Source organism: Pelecanus crispus, chromosome 1, assembly GCF_030463565.1.
Source record: "Pelecanus crispus isolate bPelCri1 chromosome 1, bPelCri1.pri, whole genome shotgun sequence".
Taxonomy (NCBI): Eukaryota; Metazoa; Chordata; class Aves; order Pelecaniformes; family Pelecanidae; genus Pelecanus; species Pelecanus crispus.
In genome coordinates, this window is record NC_134643.1 from 144,720,536 (window position 1) to 144,734,295 (window position 13,760).

Consider the following 13,760-nt stretch of genomic DNA (forward strand, 5'->3'; position numbering starts at 1 on the left):
TTTGAAGCAACTCCTTGCTATACCTAGATCTGGAACAGTATTTCTGAACTGGCAGTCCAGAAATTGCCATTAACTAGTATGGTAGGAATAATTCTTAAGATAGATTGATGTTTTTTCTAATCTTGTCACCTACGTTTAATGGGACGTATTCTGAACACACGTTTTTAGATAAACCAGCTAGAATGCAAGTCTGCCTTAATACCTTTTGCAATTGCAAAATGAAGAATTAGTTGGTAAAGGCAAAAGTACACTAAGAAGCTGTAAAATACTACTGTAAACAAATTGCAAGTTGACCTTTCACATATTATACATTTTTCATAATTGCCTATCTAGACAAAAGTTATTAAACATGTGATATACTACATATGTATACAATTAAAAGATCATAGACAATTAACATGTAGCATAAATAGTTCAGCATAAAAGTAAAAGTATTATTTCATTTGCAGGCCAGTTCCAGTTCCATGTGGGAATAAGGTACATGATACAGCTAATCTATTAAGGAGGCTCTCAAGCAGTAACCTAAAGGGAAGCTTTAATTGTTTTTTTTCTAGTATCTTCCATGAAGCTAACCTCAGGTTTTGCTTGGCACTTTATATTTCAACAAAGAGAGAAAACATCTAGCCAGAGTCTTGGGCTCACTGGAATCAGTAAGAAAGGTACCAGTGCCATCAGACCAGCTATTACTGATGAGGATGAGTGTAGATCACTACAGTAGAAAGTCTTCAAAATGTGGCATCATTGCCTTTTTGTTTATGAAGAATTCTCTGAGTCAGACTGGCATCTTTTCTGTGTTGTGGAGAATCAAAAATATCTTATGCTTTTAAAATTAGTTTTACAATGTTGAATGTAATCATTCTTTAAAAATTCCAACTAAAAAATATATATTTTTTTTTAATTTTCTATCAAGGAATGTAAAAATGATTAAGCTGAATCATTATATCCAGAGACCTTGATTTGGGGGGGTGGGGGGTGGCTGAGTAGAGACTAGAGAGAAATAATTTTACAAATTATTTTACATTTCCTTGATCAGAGATATACAATCATGCTATAGAAGAATCAGTCCCATGACTGATTATTCTGTTTATTAGGACTGGAAGCAGGGTAGATAAAAGGGAAATTAATTTGTGCATGCATCAGTTGAACTAAGCTTATTTAAACAGATTCAAGTTGATGATAAACACAATTCATGTTACAGAGATTTGGGATGCTTGCTAATTTACGTTGTAGCTCAGAGTAACCAATAAAAAAACATTAACCATCTCAGATATAACAAAAATCACAAACCCACTTTGTTTTGTTACAACGGATACATTGTTTGGAAGAGCGTCTTTCCTGTTCCCCATATATTTTCTGAGTAGGCAACAGCCATATTAACCCAATCTCCTGAACCATTCATTTGGAGAAGCTACAGCACTATACAACCCCAGGAAGCCATCTCACGTGTGAAGGTCTGAACGCAATATGGATTATTCAAAGGGAATGGGCTTTGCCCAAGTCAATACAAAGACATACTGCACAAATGGTTGCACCGATGTAAAACTGGGTACGCTGCAGCTGTTTGCCTCTGCTCTTTAACCGGAGTTTACTGTCCCTCACAGCTGAACCAGAGCAAAAGACTGTCTGATCTCTCCTTGCATTCTTTAAAGTTAGAACACCCCTGTACGTTTTCACAGACTTCAGCAAGAGCTGGCTGCAAATGGACTTTGTGCTGAAACAGTCAGGGACGCTCAAGTGCGCTGCTCTCTCAGTTCAGGTGCAGGCTCTGCAATAGCTTAAATCACCACAGCTTTTTCTGTGGTGATCATTCACTCTCCATCTACACTGTTACAACAACTTTACTAAGTCAGAGTAATCACATTTATGAAAGAAAAGCTTGGGCCAAGGTACTCCATTACAAAGCTGTGTGTGAACCTGTGACCTCAGTGTATAAGTGGAAACGTAGTATCAGTGATGACATGCTTGTAATTCCATTTTGATTAATTATACATGAAATCTCACTAGTCCACACCAAAGAACTACATCGTAACTCTCACTAGTATAGATAAGTAAACTTTTGAGAAAAAATAACAATTTTATTTATTTTCACTTGCAGCAAAGTGAAGATTAGACAGTAAAATATCATCTGAAAACGCTCACAGGCTGCCCGAAGATGGAAATTCTTTTGAAACTAACTGATGTTAATCTGTATATTGGGCACAAATCTTTAGCATGTACTACCTATATAACAGTATGGTTACCTATAAATTATATTCATGTTCCTTTAAATCAAAGCAGTTCAGGTAGTTACAGCTCATACAAATACGTAAACAGTAATACAGATCCTATCCATCTCCAAAGCTTAATTTATGGAGAAACAACTTAGGGAAAGAACAATAATATTACATGTTCTGTTTCTGTGTGGGACAACTGCATGAGACGTTCAGATACATCGGAGTATGTTTAACTAGACTGCATGTAGTAATTCCATTTCTACAGCATAATGAGATAAAAGAATTCAGTTTAAAACCAAAGCTTCAAGTGAACCAACCTTTAAAAAGCAGAAAATCCTATTCTACTTCAGAGGAAAACTGTCCCAATTCTGTTTGGGAAGCTGCAGATTTACTGCACATACATAGTCCCTTGTTACAGGTAGTTTGCAGAAGACACTATGTCTCTGGAATGTGCTACACACAGAGCGCGCGGTACATGTAGAAGGACATACCCGAGTTTTCCAAGAGTGCCCCAGCCTAAGCTGAATTCACTGACCTGGGCAAATTTCTGCAGTTCTGCCCAGACAGGTTAAGCATACCTCAGGTGGGTGAAGAAAAACCGTTTGCCTGCGAGAAGTCTCTGCTGAGCAAACTCACAGGAGCAGTTTTGGGCAATGCAAAGCTCTACTCTCACCCACCCTGTGGCAGGGTTGTATGCTCATGGAGGTATGCACCATAATCTGGCACTCCAGGTAAGCTAAATATACACTTATTAACGATTACAACAAAAATTGTCTTTCTCCACTCCGCATATCTATTACTAGCCCTTTCAAGTGACTGGCATGGTGAATGTGGTATCCTAATGTGCTCTACAAATTAAAGGAAACAGAGTAGAGTATTGTCACAGCCCAGTCCTAAAAGTTCCAAGTTATCCCTCAAATAATCACCAGCTTAGTTTAAAAATCAAAGGATAATGCACTTTACCATCTTATTTTGGAATGCTAGCATCCTCAAGCATCCCTTCACTATCATCAAAAACCTTCCTTGGAACCTTGGCTGTGTTAAAGAAAAAAGGTTTTTAAAAAAGAAAAAAAAAAAAAAGAGCAATAACCTTATTCCACTGGCAGTAGTTTAAAATGCTACCGTATAAAAGGAAGGCTCAAAGCAAGTATCTCAGAAGTTGGCCATGACTGGAATAGTAGTTTATCTCTCCAGCACAATGTAAAGCCATAAAAATTGTTACCTAATAGACAAGTTCATGTTCTAGCTAGATATACTTTCTTCTGACTTGGCTGAAAGGTCAAAAAGTACTGATTAAGTAATATTTCATGAATAAAACCAGAATTCAGTTAACTATGATTCACCAAGTAGCAACAGAAATATCAGGGAATATATGACTAAAACTCTGCTTTAGCCTTGAAACAGCTGCAAATTTAAAGAATGCTTATTTTTATGCTATTTTAAAATATGCCTATTTGTAAAAATAGTATGACAATAGTTCACTATTTTTGCAGTGAACAGACACAATGCCATTGACTTTTAAGTGGTCAAAGGGAATAGGTCATGTGTAGGCCCACATGTGCCATACTGTTTGTTGACAATACTTGAAAAACAATTTTAGAAATCAAAATCAATACAGCGTTTATTAACTGAAACCAAGAACTATATTACAAAGGATATTGTTTAAAAGTAGTTTGATTTTTCTGGTTCATAAATGATTTGGTGGGATCTAGTGCCAACAGCATGTGTTGTTACCATACAGAAAGCTTCTCTTTCTGCCTGTGCAATATCATTGATAAAGTCCTAAATCATAGAATCATAGAATCGTTTAGGTTGGAAAAGACCTTTAAGATCATCCAGTCCAACCATTAACCTACACTACCAAGTCCACACTAAACCAATCAAGGGTAGACTAGACTAAAACATGTCCCAGAGTGCCATGTCTACCCGTTTTATGAACACTTCCAGAGATAAATTAAAACAAACCACTAAAAATCACTAATTGTAAAAAAATTATAAAAGTTAAGGGGCAAGTATGCACGGGTATACTATAATTTTCAAACTCATGCACTTGCAAGCCAACTCTTGGATGATATTTTTTTACTTTCCTTGTATAAAATGCAATGTTGTTCTTATGTAAAAAGAAGACACACATTTCATCAAAATCAGCCATCTTAATTCTGACCTATATATAATGAAACATTCTTCTCAGTCACACCAAATGAATGTTTCTGAAAAAATACTGTTCTAGAAATATTTTTCAGAAAGAATATTGAGTATTTTCTTATGTTAATCCATGCCTGTGCACTTCTACCAAAAATAGTCCCAAGTTGCACTATCATATTTCATTTGTGACATTCTCAAACTGTGCCCATTCCAAGCTCCTTGAACAACAGAAACCTGTTCAGCATTATCAGCTGAAATGTTTGAAATATCTTCCCCTTACATCCTATACACCTGCGTAGAGAGAAGAATCAGAGGCCAAGGAAACAGGCAAGAGAGGCCGTAGTCTTGTTGAGGTGGAGATGTTTTTGTACAGTTGCTATCACTTTGAACTGTTGGGGACATCTCCACTACTAAAACATTAAAATCAGCACTTCTAACTTTTCAGGAAAAGAGCGCCAGAGAAAAAGAAATAGAAGATGGTACTCTACATTACTGGCACCATTATCCCTCAGAATTACTGATAAGCCAGGGGAACAAGATCTTGAATTCATACAGATAATATGCTAGCAGATCCCAGGAGGATATACTGTTGGCAATACAAGATAAAGCAAACCACCAAACCATATCAGAGAACTGGATGATCTGCTCCTTAAGTATGTATTTGTAAAACATGAAAAGAACTACAAAGGACATCCATCTGAGAGATGTAAGCTAGAAATGCCATGCAATCAGTAGCAACACATCAGAAGCTCCCAAATTTTATTCCTACAATACTTTTTCAAATACCAAAAGGATAATTAGACTCTGGGCCTGCACATTCAATATGTAAAGTTAGTTAATCACAAGCATGTAAGTTCATTGGCCCAGTAAACTAGAGGAAAATTCTGTATTTGGGAGAAAGTACAGAGATGAAAATGTGGAAGGACTCTCCCTACCCCACTGCCACCAGGGACCAAAGGCCACTATTAAACAGTCCAAAAAAGGCAACCTGTGGCAAAAAAAAATCACACTCTAATTCTGGGTTAAGGGTGTAATTAGATTGAAATATACATTACACGTTAAACAAACAAACAAACAAAAAACCCCAAAACCCACCGCAAACAACTCAGCTAGAAATTAATTCAAATAGGAAATTTTGGGCTAAAGAAAACAGACAAGAAAGCAGAGGGCCTCCAACTTCTGATTCATGTTTTAAAAGAATACAAACACACTATGCAAAAAACCCCAAACAACCAACATATATTTTCTTCTCTGTAAGTAGAAAAAAAGCATTTTTACAGATGAGGAGGCCATTAGTAACCAAAATGAATGTTAAAAGACAACTTTAAATTAGCACACCCAGATAATTTGTGCCTTAGAGTCCTAAAAGTGTTTGCGAGAGTATCATTTCAATGAAGCTAATTTTCAATACATGTTGGAACACCAAAGAAATTCAGTAAGACTGCTAGCATTTTCTGCCAGTATTTGAAGATGGTAAGCAGTATGATCTCAGTAATTATAGAGCTCTAAGCCATTATTAATCTCAGGCAAAATAACCAGCAAACTGATAAAGGATACATTCACTGGGAAATGACATGAATAAAACTGATGCCAGTCAACACCATTTTATAGAAACTTGGTCATTAAAACAGAAAGTTTGATTTAATCATCTGATAAAGTTCTGAACTTTGGTCAACAGAAGTTACTCCATAAGTGAAACACACAGACTTTTGAACAACATTTAGCTTACAGCCACATAACATTCAGAGTAAGAAATCATTATCACTATCATCAAATGTGATTAAGATATAGATATAAAATAGTAGCTGTTAACAGGAAATAACAATTGAAGAAGAGTGCTCTACATTACTCCAATAAAATCATCCAGTACTAGCTTAACATTATCTAAGAGTATCATCAACGACACAAAGTAAATACGGTTGATAGCAGTTACGGCACAAAAACTGTCAGATTGGTTAATAAAGGTAGAAGAGTGGTTATTCAGAGTAATACGGATTGCTTTGTAAGATGGGGACGGTGTATTACAGCCAAATGGACTTATGTAGCAAGAAAGAACGAATACAGATAATACGCAGAAAACAGTGCATAGAAACCAAGGACTTGGAAAATAAATACAATCTTCACGGTACAGAAACAATTCAATACAAATGCCAGTGAAACCTTATGACAAAAAGGAGTAATAAAAACCCCACACGCATAAGTGCGTAAGACCAGAGATACTACTTTCATTCACAGAATTAGTGATACTGGAATAGTGACTACAGCTGTATAGCCCCCGCATTGTTTTCCCAAGGCGGCAAAGGTCTTGGTTTTTCTTGATGTTTTCTCCATAATTCACCAAAAAAGGGAAAGAATTCTGCACCTCCTTAAGATGTTAACGAGAATGCTCCACATGCTGTCATTAGCACAGCCAGGGATTTAGAAAGTGGTGTGAAAAGAGCACAGCAGCAATTTAAAAAGGTTATAGAGTACCAATGAATGTTACATGGACACAGAAACATTCTCTGGTCCATTCCAGGAGGGTACGAGAGCTCAGGCCTAATGTTAATGACCGGACAGTACTGACAGTGGTGTACTTACAGTGGTAAGTGAGATCTTACCACTGATGTGTTTTGGGGTTATTTCCTACCATAGCAATTACTTAACACTGAAGCCACTTAAACAATCATACGGTACTTGTTTGCTTTGCTATATTGTGGCTCTTCAATCTGTAGCTTAAAAACCAACCCTGAATAAATGCAGACTTTTTGTCAAATGTCTCTCTTTGAGAGAGCTGGACTGCCGTAGCCTTAAATGACAGCACCGGTAGACGTACAGCATCAGGTATATGCACAGGAACTAACTGCATGCATGGCTTCGCCAGGGGAAAACCTGAAAGGCAGTTGGATAGGAAACTGCATACCCGAGGCAAGCTCTTGTTTGGCAATTACTTTTGGCTTACCTGGTCGTGAGACCCTTGAGCTGCTGAATGCTGCTCCTCGCAGGCTGCTGTCAAGAGTCTGGGGGTTTGAGTTACCATGGAGATCACCGCATCTGACAGCTGAGAGGGCTGCAATGAGAGACAGAGGTACCCGTCAAGCCAGTTTCCATCACCTCATCAAAACACAAGCATTTGACTCCTTTTGTTTTCGGCGTTCGCCAAGGTACTAGCTCCCAAGTTAGGAGCTTTGGCAGAACTGTAAAGGGAAAAAACCCAATACCCATCACAGAAAGAATCCGAAAGGCAAGGGCAAGCCCCAGCGACTCACAGCATTCGAGCGCTTTGCAAAGCCGTGCACTTTTTCAGTTACCTGGAAGAATCCTAATATGCCCTGAGCTTGGCTCAACAATTTTCAGCCTCTTTGGTCAAGTATAACATCAGCAAGCAATTCACCCAGAACCGCCGCTGAGCATGGGACTGAAACGCCAGCGCGCTGCCTCACAACAGCGGGGACACAGAAGTGCTCCCTGAGAAAGCTTGCAGTGGGAATTGCTTGCGCGTCACTTCTGTGCAAAAAGAAGTAAGTAGGCCAAAGAAATTACCTTCCTGTATGTTTTGGGGGGGAAAGTCTAAAGGAAAGCATTTATGAAAATCAAACATGAAAGATAGCCTGGCATTCTTCTGCAATAATAAACCTATTTGCAGACTTTTCCACACCTGCCATCGAAGCCTTATTTCATATTTCCCCTGCCATTCAACTACCATGTATCTTGACTAGTTTCCTACTCCTGCATTTCAAGCCTTACGTCTTATGCTCAGTTTTTGTCTATATAATCTAATAATTAAATGCTGTAAAGTGAAATGAGATATTCATTGGAGACTTTTTAAATTAATTATACTCTCTTCCACACAAATGTCTAACAGCTTTTAAAACTATACATTAAGGATCATTTTATGATATAATCTATTTAATAAATAACATATTTTAAAACATCACCAGGAGAAGCTTTCATAAATCCAGTTCTAATTTTCAGTCTGCAGTACTACAACATGTTCTGATTTACATCACTGTGAGACAAGTAGACCATCTAACCAAATACAACTACTCACCTGAGAAAGAGTTACACCTATTCTAATCAGAGGTGAATGACTATACAAGGGACAAGAAATGACCACTTAAGCATCACAAAGTATTAACAATACTGTCCATAGTTTTTCTGAGTTTGTCTGCTGAATATGTATGAACGTCCATCTACCTGGCTACCTATAAATTTACCTATCTAATTCTCAGATGGCTTTCTGAGATGACTGTTGTCATCTCTCCATCTTATTTTCAAATTGTCTCCCACCTCATTTTTCTGTGGAGCATATTATGTTCGTGCAAAATATAATATACTCAAGAAGCATAACTCTGTGTAAATACAAAATCTGAAAATCTAAGCAACAATTAGAGGATTTTCTTTTACAACTTCTCCATGTATTATGGGAAAATTGTTAAGAGTATTATTATATTAAAAGTATGTCTATTCAATACTCTGACATTATGCTATGCAACAGTAACTAACACATACTGAGGCTGCTCTGACGACAAATACCAGGAAAATAGCTGGCTCATCTGTGCTGAAGGCTTCTGCAAGATTCATGGAGCTTAAAGGACACTGTAAAATACCAGATACTCATATTGTGTAGATGGAAGTATTGTTATTGAAGAAACTGTACTAATTCTTTCTGTCATAATTATACTTATAAATTGGTTGCGCCATGTTTTCATTTGTTCTGTTTACAAATCTTATATATTGTATCACTGGTAGCTTTTATCAGTGACAGGATCACTTAAAGGCCATTCATCTTCCCAGGTTGATACAGAGCAGGCAGAAGGTATCAGTACAGGCAGGACTGGTAACACCAGCTGGAAGAGTTAATCGAATCCTATGATATGACCGGCTTTGCTTACTTTGCCAGATGACTTTTTGGTAAAAATGTTCATACTGGCTCTCTACTGAAAAAGTTTTTTGTGTGAAGACTAGAGCCATGTAAATAAATGATTTTCAAAAATGAAGCAAGGGGAAAGAAACAAATTAGAAATTAAAAGATATGCTTTCTTTATTATTATTTTATTACCCGTAAGCGTGATGCTTAAAAGTTACATAGATTTCCCTTATGATTGGGCGAGAGCATACATGTCGATGGTTGTAATAATTTGTCATGCTAGCAGATGCCCCTGCCCATAAGGTTTTACTCAACAGTAAAAGAGTTTCTTAAAATCTAATTTCATACAAAAGTAAGTTCTAATGTAAGCTTTGAAGTAAAGCAAAGACAGAAAATATTTTTTAAACTGCCATTTTTAAACTTTCATTGGTAATATTAACATTACAACCTATCACTACTTACAGTAGGATTAAGGTCTCCACAATTTAGAAAGAAATTGAAAAAAAAAACCCACCAGACATCACAGAATAGAGCTGCAAAAGTGATTACAGTGCTGTAGAAAATCCTTAAATATGAAATATTTGGAGAGTTCAACTTGTGTAGTTTATTAAAAAAAGAAGACAGATGACCCGATTACAGCACCTAAGTATTTTCATGGGGAGAAAATACTAAGTACCAACAGGCTTGTTAATCTAGCAAAGAAGGGTATACATAAAACAAATCAGCATCTGGAAGCTGACACCAAATTCAAATGAGAAATAAAGCACATGCTTTTCATCACCTGTGACTAACCATTAGCACAGCTATCAAAAGGAGAATGCAAAGATTCTCCATTTGTTGATATCAAGGTTTAGTGGGACTCTTCTAGAAGATGAATTTTTGTGAAAATGCAAGTTATCCTGCAGTCATATACAAGTTACTGCATATCACACAGATAGGCAAAGTTTGCAATATGGAGAAAGGGAGATCAGGTGATGTAGTCATCCCTTCCTGGTCATAAATCCAGTATATTATGATCTGAAACGACTGTCTAGCTTTGTAACTAAAGCACTGTGTGCGCCAAGCTGCTGGTGCTACCACATGTTGAGTGACACATACGCGCATACACACACACATATAGTGAGAGAGTGGGAGGGTGTTCAGGCCATATGTGGAGTCAGAGAATTACAACCATCCTTCCAGAGACAGGTGGACTAAATTCTACCGCGAATAATATTCTGGCTTCTAATTTAGGAAGCCCGCTCTTTCCTCCATGAGCTGAAAGGACTCGGCCACAGGAAAGCAGTAGCGGGAGCTCTCTTCACACGGGTCATTCAGGGCATCAAGTAAGATGACCGAAGGCAGGCCATACGAACGCTGCTCTCGAAATCGCCTCCGCTCCACAGGCGTAGAGCAATGAATTACAGTGCTTCATGTTATTAACTACTTGCCAGTCCCATCTCCACTGGCAGTAAGCTTTCTGGGCAGAAAAAGCTTCCTACTGGGGTATTTCAGTGGGTCAGAGAAGCGGTTCCCCACCTCAGCTAAAATCCAGGTGCTGCCGTGACCCCGCAGCGCCACGCTTCCAGCTCTCTCCCTGCCACGGCAGCCTTACTCTGGGCACACAAGAAACACAGGCTTCTCACAAAAGTGGGAATGGGAGAAGAAAAGGAAATAAGAATAAGAAATGGCCTAAACGTTACACTGAACTGCTCTCACAGTTAGCAAGCTTAAAAATTTCATCCCTTAAGCAAAAATAAGGAAAGATAATGGAAGTGTCAATTTGGCTAGCGTTAGTGCTGTTGCTATGCCTTGGGCTGCTAAGCTGCCAGGAAATTTAAAAATGTTTAAATATCAACCAAAAGTAACAATTAGAATCATAGAATCATAGGATCGTAGAATCGTTTAGGTTGGAAAAGTCCTTTAAGATCATCCAGTCCAACCATCAACCTACACTACCAAGTCTACTCTAAACCAATCAAGGGTAGACTAGACTAAACCATGTCCCGAAGTGCCACATCTACCCGTTTTTTGAACACTTGCAGTTAGTTAAAACTAACTTCCAGTTAGTTAAAAACTTTCATTCGTTTTCACTAATTGTAAATCTGGTACACATGGTTTGACTTTGGATGTTGTGCTACTTCTGAAAAGACAAAAGTCAGCCAAACAACGCAAATACGTTCATCCATCTCCTTATCTCTCAGCTACTCCATCGGACACAACCTCCGTGAAGCAAAACCGTGGAAAACCCTGACACCAACTCACATGCAGGCAGTCGATACAAAAACCCCTGCTTATATCAGAAGTGCCAATTTAACTGAAGAACACTAATGTTGCCTTTCACCCCTGTCCCCGCAGCGCCAGTCGGAGCGCAGCTGCCTGCCGGGACGGGGCAGAGTACAAGCTCGGTGTCAGTGCCAAGCCGCACAGCACCATTTACACCGAGAAGTCAATAAAGCGACATTCGCTTCAAGGAGGCCTGAATTTGGTGCTGCCCTTAGTAGGCCATAGATGAAATACTGCGTTTATCCACTGGCTCATATGTAGACTTCCTTCTGCAGGCACCTGCATGAATTTAGGAAATGGAAATTAGGGGCCAGATTTATAGGACGCACTTGAAATTATCTGCTCTGCAGGTGGCTGGGGTGAGAGCACCTGAATAGTATAGTAGATTTACTCTTGATTTAAACTCAGAGTAATTAGCCACATCATTAGGAAGATGTTCTTGTAAATCCTACTAAATTCCTCTAAATAGATTTAGATACTTAAATACTTTTCCGATCTGATTTATGTTTAAATACTATTTCTGCATAGTTTCAACTAAATCATTTTAATTCTTTTTAATAAACATCATAGATGAGGAGAAACCAAACCAGTGACAATACTATTCTGTTTCATCACATTTCTCTTAACGCTGTTTCATAATAAAAAAACATTAACTGGGTGACTAATTTATTATCCCCCTCCTTTCAGGCTTTTAAAGGCACAGGAGAGGTTAAATGATAAACAGGCCATCTTCAACAGACACTGAACTATACAAGAATTTTTGAGAGATTTCACTGTATCTCTAGGAAAGAAACGCAGGATACCTAGTGCACAACATGAATATTTTGCTTTCTTTCAAATTGATAAACAGCTTTAATATTTTCAAACAACCCCTGGGGGATTATACTCGTAGTAAACCAAGACTATATGGAAGACTCGAACAGGACATCAATAATTATGCCACCCTTCTGCAAAAAATAACCTAAAATGTATTTTCTGAAGCAATTCCTAAAGAGTGTACAAATCAGTGAAGAGAACATTCCAACATTTGCAAAACTTCTGCTCGTGTGCTGGGTTTTTAGTTTCTTTATGGGTTATCATTCTCTATAAATATAATCACAACGGTATAACCACAGCTGTGGCTATCCCTGGGGCATGACCAGCAATTAGTCTGTACAAGGATCACGGATAACACTGCAATATCATGGAGCCAAAACCAGGACCACCATTTTCAACGCAACACAATGTGCTGGGTTTCTCTCTCATGTTTCCACAGAGTACCTATGCACTGGAACTTCAATCTCTGTTCAGAAAAACCCACACAGTGCCTGCATATTAGTGTATTTGCCCTAAGGTCTGCTAGAGTAAATAAATACTATTTAATGGCTTGCTATGATAAAAAAATTTCCTCTCTAGACACTTATGTATCTGTCTTGCCCCCATAGCTGCCTCCTCTAAAGGCAGTTAGGAGAGGTTTTTTTATTTTAAATCTACCATAGACAAATGCTCAGATTTGACAAAGGAAACAAAGTCATGAGTCAGTCAGAAATCAGAGAGTCAACTTTGAAATAAGTATTCATTATAGTACTAGTGTAAAAAGTTTTCCCATGGTCATATCTGAGCTAAAGCAACAAAAAAACCCTCAGAAATAACCCGTCTTCTCAGAAAAACTTAAAATACCTAGACTTGAGAGCCTCTCCCCAGAATACAGCAGTCTTTCAGGTGCAGCTCACAGAGCCTGGGCTGCCACTTTGAAGCAAGTGTCTTGAGGGAACACAAAACTGCAAGTAGAAGCTCTTTTCATGTTTCATCTTAACTAACTCTCTCAAAGCTGGCGGACATCATGAAATTAAGAATTTTGGAAGCACGGTCTCCTTAATTTGGCTATATTCTGCCACCCCTTTCATGCAGGCTCCTCCAGAGATAAATTAACTCTTAGCATTCCAAACAGTAACTCAGTACAACCAGTCTCAGAGCCAGACTGGAGGCCACAGTTACAGCATCGACACTCAAAATCATTTACCATAGTCAACATTTTGCCTGCACAGATGCTTCAACAGCTTTAGCTTTTTTCTGCTTCAGCTGTGTATTTCAGTGTAGTAGATACTCTCTCTCTCTATCACACATAATAGTTTCGGAGATGGGAGATAGAAGAGCTATCTACCATTATTTGATAGGCCAGTACTTTCAGCAATAATAATGAATTTACAAAAAGCTTAGCTGTCAGGAACCAAGGCAGGTACCAATACTGAAAACGCTTAGTACTGTAAGAGGACTTTTTACAGTACACAGATTCATGGGTGCTGTGG

At 38.1% G+C, this 13,760-nt stretch overlaps 1 protein-coding gene and 1 long non-coding RNA gene across 2 annotated transcripts in view; both read right to left on the reverse strand.

The window, feature by feature from the left end:
• TBL1X (transducin beta like 1 X-linked) overlaps window positions 1–7,340 on the reverse strand; it is a 92,809-nt gene extending 85,469 nt beyond the window's left edge. The window contains exon 1 of the mRNA XM_009489705.2: window positions 7,300–7,340. The gene's annotated coding sequence lies outside the window, so the exon portion shown is untranslated. The remainder of the gene's footprint in view (window positions 1–7,299) is intronic.
• Window positions 7,341–7,368: 28 nt separating this feature from the next.
• LOC142594613 (uncharacterized) overlaps window positions 7,369–13,760 on the reverse strand; it is a 108,718-nt gene continuing 102,326 nt past the window's right edge. The window contains exon 3 of the long non-coding RNA XR_012831512.1: window positions 7,369–7,407. This is a non-coding gene — a long non-coding RNA (uncharacterized LOC142594613). The remainder of the gene's footprint in view (window positions 7,408–13,760) is intronic.